Source organism: Marmota marmota, unplaced genomic scaffold (genome assembly GCF_001458135.2).
Source record: "Marmota marmota marmota unplaced genomic scaffold, marMar, whole genome shotgun sequence".
Taxonomy (NCBI): Eukaryota; Metazoa; Chordata; class Mammalia; order Rodentia; family Sciuridae; genus Marmota; species Marmota marmota.
The window spans coordinates 30,812,028-30,826,025 of NW_026000142.1; positions in this window are offsets into that span (position 1 = coordinate 30,812,028).

Here is a 13,998-nt window from a genome sequence, read left to right on the forward strand (position 1 = left end):
AATACAATAAGCACACGGATATCTACACACATTTCTTAGAATTGGCCCCATTTCATTGTTTATGCTCTTATCCTGATATCTGTTCTTGGAATGATATATTACAATGAACTGATGGAGAAAGGACTTTATAAATAATACACCTTATATACCTAAAATGATGTTATGCTCTTGTAGGCTTCCTTACTTCTTCCTCTCTAATTGCCATGATCATAAGTCAAGTATATGTCACACTGCAATTTTGACATAGCTAACTCCATTCAACATAAAAATAAATAAATGTTAAATTTTAAAATTAGTAAATGATGCGTGAGGTAGCTTTCCTTAATTATATGCTGATTCTAATCCTAAGCATGATTATCATACCTTGGGATAACATATATGTTGAGGCTCGGGCAACCTAGGTCAGAAGTTAGGGACAAGGGGTGCCAGAATTAAGGTCAAGGTAATGAAACGAGCTAATGCTAGGAATGTCTGTTCACATATTATAACACAATTGGTTGTTTAGAAAACCTGATGCTATATTCATCCATGTTAATCTTATCAAAACAATAAAAAGTTTAACTTTTATTTGTTGTTTGAAATAATACTTTTCCTGAATTTTATTGGGTTAGCAAAGAAGATTGAAAACAAATACTTCAGCCTCTTGTAGTTTGTTACCTGTAGTCTTGATGACATGTACATATAGTTGCATAAATCTTAAAAATCAAAATAAAATTGTCAGTTAAATGTATCTTCATTTTATATGAATTATATACAACATATGTTCTTAATATGCATATTTATATTATCTGAAAATAAAAATGAACAAATGTATATTTATTTTCCCTCTGACAATTAAGAAACTTTTATTAACAATGATTTTTAAGTTATTAGTTCAAAAATTCTAAAAGTACTAGGGCTGGGGTTATAGCTCAGTTGGTAGAGTGGTTGACTTGCGTGCACAAGGCCCTGGGTTCAATCCCCAGTACCATACACACACACACACACACAAAAAAAAAAAAATTCAAAAGTATAGATTCTCTGAATTGTTTGTCTTACTAGATTTTACTAGATTTACTTTCTTTTTTCTTAATACCAGATGCATTTTAGAATAATATCCTGTAGATTTTAAATGTGCTTTATAACATCCAATTTCTATATTAAAATATAGACTAATTTACATTATGTAAAGTGTTAAATATATTTTTAATTCATCATGATTACAAATGAGGATTAGAATCATGCCATAAGTATCACTAATATAATTAAGCAAATGTTATTAATTTAAAAGAAAACAAAACCACATCTAGTTAGTTTAATAGAGAAAAAAAAATATTGGAACGCTATCTGGCACCTTCCAAAACCAGCAGAAAATCTGGAGAACTAGACTGTAAATAAAAAAAAATAGTAGGGTGTAAAGGAGTCCTGGCAGCTAGAACAGCACCAGCTACATCACACACTGGTTAGAAAGTTACCCCTCATACTGGGACCACTGATGTGCCTGTTGAGCTGTTGGAATTCAATACAGCTGCCACTATGGTCACTGAGCTTGTGCTATTTTTGTTGCCATCACAATGTTCCAAAGGATTTGTAAACTGCCAAACAGTGCAGGAACAAAGTCAAGGCACGGGAATCTGTCCAGCAAAGCTGAAGTCCAAGCTTGAACTTAGTCACATGCCTGTGTGTGAGCTTCCAAGTGCTGGTAAGAACACATATCTGACCATTTCAGTTTGGATGGAGACTCTTCAGGACTCATATAAGTATTAGACTGCCCATAGGAAGACCACTTCAATGGTAACCAGTCAAAAAGAAAGCAACATCCATCTCACTGTTTTACTGCTTTTGATTTTGATTCCTTCCTCTGTTGTGAATTTAATCGTTAAAGCCAAACAAAATCCTCCAATAATTATATTTTTCTCACCTGCTCTCTATATTCCCTCTTGAATTTCTTAAGTGTTGGTGATGTTCTGTACTATCAATAATTTTGTTTTTAATAATTATTCTTGCAAAACATCTCAAGGTTTTATTTCAGTTTCTTATTCTGCTCTGAATCATTATCAATAATGAAGAGCTGAATTGCATCAAGATAATGACCTCTCATAAAAGGTGAGCATAACTACTGGATTTAGCTAGAATTCTGAGGTTATGCTGATAATCAGATTGATGTAGCATCTAGTTAGTAAAAATCCTGTGTTTTATTAGGTGTTAGTTATGGTAGCTAACATAGTTATGTTAGTTTGTTGCTAGTATATCCTGACTAAAAATGTATTAGTGGTGCATAAAAAGTGTAAAATTGGCATTTATTCTCAAATCTCTATTCTTCTCTCTATGGCATTAGTACTAGCACAGAAGTTAACGTAACATATGGTTGTTAGTTTTTTTGATTGGTTTTTCAGATAAATATCTCAGTGCCTAAATGCATCTGAGCAGCTGTTAATACAGGCATGCAAGACATACATATTCACACACACACAAACACACACAAATATAAAACTTCTTTTTTTGTTACTCATCTGTTGCTTATAATCAGGGTTATGCACAGGGAAACCATAATAAGCAGCAGTAGAATTAACTTGACTTTCATAAAGTGAAAAAAAAATGAATTTTTGTGCCTTGTATGTGGCATAAAAATCAAGGTCATTACATTTAATATACAAACATCCTAAGTTGTTTCTGAATAGCTAAAAACATTGTGAATTATTGAGATAGAAGTTATTCAGAGGATATGATCAAGTTTTTGCTACATTATCAAATGCAGCAATATAGTATTAACGAATGCAGTTATGTTGTGCAACATGAAGAAGAAAACTTGTCAAGATTAATATAATCCAAATAAACTCTTGCCTTTCTTTGCTGACCAAGACACCCATTACTAGAAAAGCGTATCTATTAAATAAATAAAAGAAATTGGATTTATGAAACTCTAGCAATTGGCAGTGAAGGAAAGAATTAAAAATAAGCTAAGTGTGTATGTAAATAATATTGGAAAGAAAAGGGAGCAAGCACAAAGGTAGTATAAGCAAACTGTCACTTTGAATTCATTGATGAATCTGATCTGATATAGGTTAATTTTAATAATCTGATATCATGATAAAAGCAAATCACTTAGAACTATCCAGTTTGTCCCAAGAACAACTGTCAATAAAAAAGTTCAAGTGTTGTTCTCTCTAGAGACTGAAATTTTTGGTTAGTGTTTTATATACAAATAGAGGAAGAGAGTAGAAAGAGATGAAAGTGGTGGTTTTTAAATTTCAGAACATTAATTAAGATTTTATTTAATTTGTTTATTTGTGCATATTTACATAAATGAGTATACATTAAATAAAGCCCTTAAGAAAAAGGAAAGGCACTACCCAATCTCGAAGAAGTCATTATAAAAAATACATGACATGAAGGGATGATGCAGGGATAATGAAGCGCATCAATGTTTTTTTGATTTGAAATAGAAGAAAAATGAAAACAGAATAAGGGAGTACAATAGCAAGAGAATTTAGATCATTAAATGATTTAACTTAGATAAGCATATAGTGAATTCAAACCATCATAAAAAGTGATAGCTCAGATGTAATTTTTATTGACCATATATCAATCAGAATTATGATTGGACCATAAAATAGAAAATTTCAAAGGAATAGTGATTTAACTATAGAAATTTAATTTTCTCTAACACAAAAGAAACCTGAGGTACCCAGGCTGGTACTACTATGGAGCTGTTTTCCTTTCTTACTGCTATCACTCTGAGAAGTTTACTGCATTCTCAAATTATGGCTGCTGGCCTATCTTTATAATAATGTTTTTATTTTAAGTAGCTTGAAATGTTAAGATAGTATTTCCCTCCTGGGCAAAGGGTGTGCAAGTTTCAGATTCTGTAAGCACAGGTGTTCTCTGATTCTTTTCTCATGTCCCTGTGGGAACTGGGACTTAGAAAACTGGGACAAGAAAACGCTGGTATTCTGACTACTGCTACTGTGAGAAAAAAGTTCTTTATCTCTGATCTGGAATCACATATCATCTGCTAGCTTCCAAGGGACTGTTAGTAGAATAGCATGTTTGCTTGCAAGAAGTGTAAAACTCAGAAACTTTGCAGTCCCATACATCATTTCTATTAACATCCTCTTTTCCAGAATTGAGGTATGTCAGCACACCTAGATCCCCCAGGGAGGCTGTGAAATATTATCTTTTAACTTAGCACTAAAATTGGCAAATTGTTACTGGGAGGAAGGATAAATAGATTCTAGGAGAGGATGCAAAAACTCATTGCCCGTGGTGTAAAAACATTATTTACAGTTTACAGTTAAGAACACTTCAAAAATAATATACACAAACAAGCAAAATAGATCACAGATTAAATAATCTATAAGAAATTGTTTATAAGAGGCATCTCTGGTCAATGAAGGTGCATTAATATGCTAGGGTACTATAGAAAAGTACCAAATGACAGTCCTGGGGGCTTGACTTCTTAATGAGGCTTAGCATTTAGATTTCTCCCAGAACTGAGAGGGAAGGTTCTGTTCCATTCCTTTCTCCTTGGCTTGTCAAAAGTGTCTTCTTCCTGAATCTCTTCACATGGTGTTCTCCCTGTGTGCTTACCTCTGTGTCCAAATTTCCCCTTTTTATAGGGACATTCATCATATGAGATTAAAACCCACCTCAATGACTTCGTTTTGCCTAACAAATAACATCTGTATATCTATAGTCAATCTATTTCCAAATGAGGTCATATTCTGTGGTAGTAGGGGTAAGGATTCAAACATACAGAGTTTTAGGGGACACTATTCAAGCCATAAAAGAAAGTATGGAGTAATGTTTTTTTCTTTCAATTATTATAATGCTTTTAGGTTAATTTGGTCATTTTTTAAAAAATATAATTTTTAAACAAAAGTTTTGAATTTTTGTCTACTCATGCTTATATACTTATATTTTTGTCTACTCATGCTTGTGTTAACAACCTCAAACTATGCTTTTTAGTCTTCAGTGAGAAATGTTTTGTAGCTGGTCACAACAGGTTGTTAAAACCTCTCTTCACTTTTATAGTCTTTTTTTTTTTTCCTTATTTGCTTAAATCCTCAGGGTTCCATATGTTCACAAAATTCTGCACATACATTCAGTCCTCAGATTTGGATCCTTCAACAGGAGTGTCTTGGAGGCTGGGATTTTTTAGCCATTCATTACAGTTCTGACTTCAGTGCTGAATTGGTGGGAAATCATATCCACTACACTTCACTCCCAGTGCAACAGAGACACTGAGTGGGAGTTTGTGAGTGATGACTTTTCCAGTAGAATGTGAAGGTAATTGTAGTGGTTTGACATGCAAGAACGGAGTGACCGCTTCAGGCATGAGGACATAGGGAACAGACCAAGATAAAAGGAAGACTTGGAGACAAAGGCCACATTCTCACTCAGTTCTTTCCAAATACTTTACACTGGAGGAGAACATGTTAATGAATAACCACTATTGAATGGCTGCCACGAAAGCAAACAGAGAGCTATTCTGCTATTAGTTACATTTTCATTCAAAGGTTATTCATTCTTTCCTGAAAAGTCAAATATTCCATATCACCCCCAAAGTACAGCACAGAGGGGAATGCTTAGGTAACCAAGTCAGAGAAGGGGAAGGAAACAGGAATAAAAAGAAATGGTGACCGCAGACAAAACAGTCTAACCAAGAAAGAGAAAAAAGTGAAGACAGGAAAGTGCACATTTGATGCGGAGAAATGTGTGGTTCATTTAAGTTCCAGAACAGAACTGGAGCACTAATGTGTTACTCAAGGTCATGGAACCAGGGACAATTATATTCTTAGAAGTGTAACTCCCACATAACAATACCTTTTGTTTGTTCTAATCTGGAAGTTCTGGTTGCCATAAAAGTTAGCACTTTATACAAATGATATTATTCTTTAACATCAATAATATGATAAAGATTGGAATCTTAAACATCTAAGATTTTCAGTTTCATTGTAACAACTTAATACTGACTGTAATCATTGTTCCATCCTGATTTGTCTTTTATTTAGGAACAGATTCTAATTCTTTATTTTCTCAATAACACATCTCTCATAATTCCAAATTATTTTTTACTCCCCAACCAATATTTAGATTTTTTTCTTGGCTTCTTCCAACATCTAATTACAAAAGTCCTGTGAGGAATCACTTAGAAAAATTATAGGAGTCTAAATGATATGACATTTCAGTTATTAATATGTTATAAATAAATTCAATTACCAGTGACATTCATTTAATTAATATTTTAATTATTTCGTCATCTATTGATTTTCTTATAATGAATGATCTATTATCAGTTTTGCAAAGACTCCTTTCAAATTAAAGCAAAAAAGAGGCAAAATGTCTTATAGAACTTCCAGCTTCATGGATTCATATAAAGAACTACATAAGACAATTTATATTTAAAATATTGAACAAATGGGATGCTATACGTAAGTAAAGCTTTTCATTCTATTGGCTTCCAAGAAATGACTCACACTGAGTATGAATGTCTAATCTACATGTCAATTTGAAGACTCAAGCCAGGATTATCATGTTCCAAACTGTAAAAATACAAGTTCATCTGAGAAAATAAAACATTTAAAATCAAACCTCATGAATAATAATTGTAGTCCCAAATGAGATGTTTTAATCTTGAAAAAAGGAGAACCAAAAAAAAAAAAAAAACCACACATTTAAAGACTATTACAGATATCTAAGTGTTCTCTTGTGATGGAAGCTGTTAGGTAGCACATAATTTTTAAACTGGCTAAAGCCCAGACACCTGGACATAGATTCCTTAAACTGTCTTCCAGGAAAAGCCCCCAGCTCTTTGACTAATGATTCTTGTGGTGTGGAACTGGGTGAACTGGCTTTTCAAGAATGGATGTGAGCAGAAGAAGCCAGGTTGACCACTCAGTGATGTCTCAAGTTCAACATTCCTCATGCAGAAACAATTCTCTCAGAAGAAACATAGGATATTTGAAGAGGCATGCCGTCCATCAAGAAGCAACTCCTCCCCTCTCCCTTCCTATAAATTTCCCCATTACCAGCTCATTAGAGAGATATTTGAGCTTAAGTTCCTGGACCCCCTGCCATTTGGTAGAACAAGAAAGACATTTTTTTTCAGGCAAAAACCTGGTACCATAGTTCAGACTTCTGTGCATGTCAGGCTGTGAGACCTTGCTGAATAATAATTTCTGTATTTCTCTCCTCAATTTCCCCAATTCTCTCCTCAATTTCTCCTTTGATTAGACAAAGACATATGTAGCATAGCTGACATTCAGAGCAGAAATCCTTCACATTTTTATAATAAAAGTCTACTCAGTAATAGTCTTGTAAAATGAAATCCTCATTCTAAGTCATCCTCTAAAATAAAATAACAAGGGAGAAAATCTCAACTTTGAAGATATTTTTCAAATCCAATACATTTATTGAATTAACCTACTCATATACAAAATTTTTTCATTTTATTATTTGAAGTATGTACTTTACCTCCACACCCCTGGCCCCCGTGCATTATCCCTTCCTGTTCACATTATTCCATGTTAAATGTTTTAAAATACAGTTAAAAACTCCAATGTGGTTACATAATAATGGCAGAAATAAAGTAACTTGTAGAGTTTCTGTATTTTTACAGTCACTGTGTTGTCTGCATTCATTAATAATCTACTGTTTCAATACAAAATAAGAAATAATCTGCATGACAGAGAGAAGGATCTTTAACCAGAATGAATTTAAATGGTTTTGAGACATTAGAAACTTTGTCTAGAGACAAATACATATCTCTGAGCCTGCATATAATTGTATGTGTGTGCAAACACATAGGAAGGTGGGGAAAAGGTTAAAAAACACCCAGGAAAAATCTAAAAATTACTTTTTAACTAAACAATATGTATTTGTCTGATAGAATGCATCTATATTTATAAGAGACCATTAGATTCCCTTGGATTTTTTTTATATCTATTCAACATTTGTATTAGTTTAGTTGCAAAAAATAGATCAGAGGATGCTAATCCATGAGAAATGTGTCTCCTCCCCCCATTTTTCCCTTCTTTTAAAATCAAGAGATGCGTATAATTTAACCATGCTTGCTTTGGGTAACAACCAGCATGGGGTTGAAATGCATTGAGTCGGCTTTCTAAGGAAGTACAATACTTCACATTTAATGCATCACTGAACAAAGGTCAAGTAGGGTAGTTCCAGCATAATATAGCAGATCGAACTACCCACACTGAAGTAACTCAATATACCCTGTGTATTTCTCCCACACTAACAAGTGGGTCATCAATCTCTTGACCAACTTAAGCCCAGCTGTAAATTTATGGTATTATGCTTCCCAACAAGTCCCTGCTCAGTTTTCATGATTGTCCCTACATATGATCATTTGGAAAATCAAAACAAGACTTAAAGATATTTTTTGATTGCCAGATTAACCTAAAATGATCATTATTCCCCACTGAGAATTTTTGAAAGCTACATGAACTCCATAAAAAATAATGTTTATCCAACAGAAGAATTATAATGACCCATCTGATTTCTTTCTAATTTTCTTTGTAGGTGTTTAACTAAAATTAGCAGCTGGGAGCACAAACTTTAGGAGAAATAATTAACATCAGGCAGTACTTTAAATGATCCCTGAAGTACAAATTTAAAATTTGTACCTGAGAAAGTAGACATTTCACTTAATGTGGGTGATGAGTAACCCAAAATATATGCCTAAAGTAATATATTTTCCTTGCTTTTTAGTGCTTGTTTTTGGAAGTTCTGATACATATTCCATGTTATGTAACATAAAGCAACAGTGACATTGTATTTCAACCACAAGTGAGAGAAATGAATGAGTCTATGGAGTATTTGAATAAATCTTTCATTATGTGTTTATATGATCATGTTTCCATGAAATAAAAGGAAGTTCTAAGTTTTAAAGAGTTTAATTCCATCTTCTTTTAAGTAAGAAATCTAAGAATTTACCACATGTACATATATCTCTGTTCTAAATATACAGGTTTTAGTTATATGAAATGAGTAAAATGAGGCTCCTGGTTTTGAAGAGCACTTAGTTTAGTAGAGAAAATATGTAGTGTACCAGAAACTTCTTTGTATCATTTCATAGCTAACACAATTTGAAAGTACACAACTCAGAGACCTTGAAAACACATAATTTTAACCAAAAAGATACGTCCCAAATTGTTTTGACATTTGTTCTTCTTAAGGATTCATGGTAGAGACTGACCTGTGCCACTGCAAATAATGAAAATTATGTTATCTACTGGAGAGAAGAGTCCACTTTCAGAACAGGTGGCTCATCTTCTATGGCAGTCTAGGCTGGGACCTGGCAATCAAAGGTGAATGAGTGGAGCACGCTGCTTTAGTTTGCTTTCTTAAGATAAAGTTACAAACTCATTCTTCAGAGATTAGAACTGGATGCATTACTTCTTTCATTTAGAATATGTAGGAAGACAGATATAATTATAATTCTTGAAAGCAAATTTGTATTTTCAAAATTACTTATCAACTCTATTTCCTTTTTCTGTGTGTCACAATAGTAAATATCTTCATTAGAGCAGATTTTTATAATTTACTATAGTTCTTTAGTATATAAATATTTCATATAACATGCATGATACTATGTTATTTTCTGAAACAAGATGGTTTACTTCTGGGACTATTTCTTTTAGGTCATGTTTTTTATTTTTAATAATTTTTGAGACAGAAATAATAAACATTAATGTAAATATATGTAGGAATAAACTCTAAACATTTTTTCTATATTACAGTATCTCTCAATAGACTGTTTATGAATATTGGTTTATGTAAGTTTTTTATTAATTTTTTATTTATACATAACAGCAGAATGCATTACAACTCATATTACACATATAGAGCACAAATTTTTTATATCTCTGGTTGTACACAAAGTATATTCACACCAATTCATGTCTTCATACATGTATTTTGGATAATGATGTATGTCCATCACATTCCACCATCATTTCTCACCCCACGCCCCCTACCTTACCCTCCCACCCTTCTGCTGTGTCTAGAGTTCATCTATTCTTCCCATGCTCCCCATCCCTACCCTACTATGAATCAGCCTCCTTATATCAGAGAAAATATTCAGCATTTGGTTTTGGGGGATTGGCTAACTTCACTTAGCATTATCCTCTCCAATGCCATCCATTTATCTGCAAATGCCATGATTTTATTCACTTTTATTGCTGAGTAATAGTCCATTGTGTATATATGCCACACTTTTTTTTAAATCCATTCATCTACTGTAGGGCATTTAGGTTGGTTCCACAGTCTAGCTATTGTGAATTCTGCTACTGTAAACATTGATGTGGCTGTGTCTCTATAGAATGGTGTTTTAAGTCCTTTGGTTATAGACCAAGGAGAGGGATAGCTTGGTTAAATGGTGGTTCTGTTCCCAATTTTACAAGATTCTCCATACTGCTTTCCATATTGGCTGTACCAATTTGCAGTCCCACCAGAAGTGTATGAGTGTACCTTTTGATAAACCCTTAGCCATGTTAATGAAAAGGAGAGAGAAAACTCAAATTAGTAACATATAGGATAAAAAAGGAAATATCATGACAAACACTAATGGAATACAGAAGATAATTAGAAATTATTTTGAAAACTTGTACTTCAATAAAACAGAAAATATCAAAGGCATTGACAAATTTCTAGAGTCATATGATTTGCCCAAATTGAATCAGTACGATATACACAATTTAAATAGATCAATTTCAGGCAATGAAATAGTAGACACCATCAGAAGTCTACCAACCAAGAAAAGCCCAGGACTGGATGGATACAGAGCAGATTTCTACAGGACCTTTAAAGAAGAACTAATACCAATACTCTTCAATTTATTTCATGAAATAGAAAAAGAGGCAGCACTTCCATACTCATTCTATGAGTCCAATAACACCCTGATTCCAAAATGAGGCAAAGTCACATCAAAAAAAGAAAACTTTAGACCAATATGTCTAATGAACATAGATGCAAAAATTCTGAATAAAATTCTGGCAAATGAAATACAAAAACATATCAAAAAGATAGTGCACCACAATCAACAATATTTTCTTATAATATTTTAAGGCACCTTTATTTGGAGAATTCTTTATAAGGACATTTACTATCCAACAACTGCACATGGATAGGGCTTGGTTTTTGAAAAAAAATCATAATATTTTGGAAGAGAAATAAGGCAAAGTTTCAACTTATTGATATAACTAATTCTAAAGAATAAAGTTGAAATGGTTTTTGAAACCAAGAAATGACCTATTGTTCTGTAGTGGGGGGTTATTGTTTAAATTAATCAAAAACATTTAATTTTTTAAAAATCAGGATATTTTAAAGTATGTTTTAAATATAAACTTACTGATATCTAAAAGCATTCAGGATATTTTAAGGGCAAATTACATGTTATTACATTGATAGATTTCATGAGAAGTCTACAACATAAAAATAAGATGCAAAATGATACAAGGTGTGTTGTATTTAATAATGTCCAAGATAGCATTTTCTTAATTAAAATACAAGTGATCATTGTTTTAATAACTCTTTTAATTTATCATATGACTCAAATTCTTCAAATAATTAAAATTAGTTATTATACAAGCATTGTGTGTTATTTACAATAAAAATAAATAATTTTTCACATTGCATTTATAATTCATTAGGCACTATTATAAATATATTATAGTACAAAAACTCAGGCTTTACAACAAAACTGTGAGATAGAATCTATTATCATTCCCATTGTATAAATACAGACAATGATGTTCAGACAGACTAATTTTCCATTAAAGGTCACAATGCTAATCAGCACTAAAGCTGGGTTCTGAGCCCAGTTGTCATTGTTCCATATTTGACACTTTTAAAGAATAGTAATCCTATTAATGAAAGTAGTCATTAAAAATAATAATATCATTATAATTTTTACTTCTTTAGTTTTAAAAATATTTCTGTGCTTTTAAAATGATTTTTACAATTTACATATAGTAAACTACATTCTTTGATGTATAATTCTATGAATTTTAACATATTTATACGTTTGGACAGCCATCCGAAAAATAGGCCTTAAGACACTGCTATTGCCCCCCCAATTCCCTTGTGTTACCCCTAAGTAGTTACTCACTGTGGCATTTCTAACCTGTAGCTACTACTGACCTTTCTTTTCCTCAACAGTTTGTTCTTTGAGAAGATGTCCTGTAAATGACACCATACATTATGTAATATTTTGAGACTGGCATCTTTTACTAGCATATTAAATTTGAGATTAATTCTTTTTGTTTCATGTAAAAATAGTTGATTAATNTATCTTTATGGGTTCATTTGGCTAATAATTTGTTGAAGATTTTTATATTCATAAATGACACTGGACTCTGCTATTTTCTTTTCCTTCTCCCTTGCCTGCTCCTTTTTTTGTTGTGATATTTTACTGCCTTTGTCTAATTTTACTCTCATGATAATGTTTACCTCAGAAAAAATATCCAGAAATGTCTTCATTGTTTCTCTTTTCTGGAAGACATTTTTCAGATTTAGTGTTTTTCATATTTACCTATTTATTTCATTTTTTTAGTGCTGAGGGCCCTCAACAAAGACAGGCAAGTGCTCTACTCGTGGGCTGTATCTCCAGCCCATTAGGGATTTTCATTAATTTTTAAATTATTGGTAGAATTTACTAATAAAATCATCTGAGCCTGGAATTTTAATTTTTAGATGGTTAAACATTAAATCAATTTGTTTGATCAATCTCCGGGGATCAGTGAATTCTTTATTTTTTTTATATTTCTTTTTTTAGTTTTTTGGTGGACACAATATCTTTATTTTACTTTATGTGGTGCTGAGGATCGAACCCAGTGCCTCATGAATGCTAGAGGAGCACTCTACCACTGAGCCACAACCCCAGCCCCATATCAGTGAATTCTTGAAATAGTTTTTTTTTTAATAATTTGTGTCTTGCCAGTAATTAATCCAGTTCCCTAATTTGTTGAATGCATTCTGTATTTATTTGTTTATTTAATTATTGATCAGCTTGGTGTATATTAATAAAAAGAATACTTAAAAACACAGGGTGGTCTCTGAGCAAAACAATAAACAAGCACACTCATGCATAACAGAGAAGAAACAGAAAATCCCAAACTCCCATCAGAATAAATCATTCTCAGGAAGTGTTTTAAGCCTGATTAAGTTCCTATCCAGCAGATCAATTTATGGTGACAGTGACATCCTTTGGCCACTTGAAAAACAAAACATGTGAACTGCAATATTTTAGCTCAAGTCCACAGAGTGGTTCATAGTATTCCCTCCATATCCACTTAATTTTCATGATGTCTATAGTGATATTCTGCCTTTAGTTCCAGAGGATGATGTTTTGGGTCATATCTCTCTGTCTCTATGTCTCTGTCTCTGTGTGTCTCTCTTTTTCATCCTCATTTTGACTCTCCAATCAAATCTACCCTTTTTATTAATATTTTCAATCAAGCAATTTTGGCTCCACATAAGTTTCTCTATCCTTTTCTGTTTTCAATTTCTTTTATATACATATTTTTATTATTTTCTTTTTTCTACATGACTTCTATTATCTCTAGTTTTTCTTAACATGAAAACTTGGATGATTGATTAGATTTCTTTCTTTTCAACACCTGCATTTATGCAATAAGTTTTCTTTTATACATTGCTTTATTAATATTCCTAAATTTTTGATATGCTGCATTTTAATTTTTATTCAGTTCAAATATTTAAAAATTTTCCTTGAGACTTAGTCTTTGTTCTAGAAATTATTTAGAAAAATTTTGTTTAGTATCAAAATATTTAGGTTTATAAAAAATACAGTTCTGATTCCCATAATTTTGTTTTTACATTTCAAATTGTAAGAAATGTAATTTCAATAATTTAATATTAATGTTAATTAAGTTTGTTTTCTGATTCAGAAAATGGTCTTTCTTGGTGATTGTTCCTTGTGCACTAGGAAGTATTCTATTGATATTGGGTGGAGTATTCTCCAAATGACAATTAAATTGA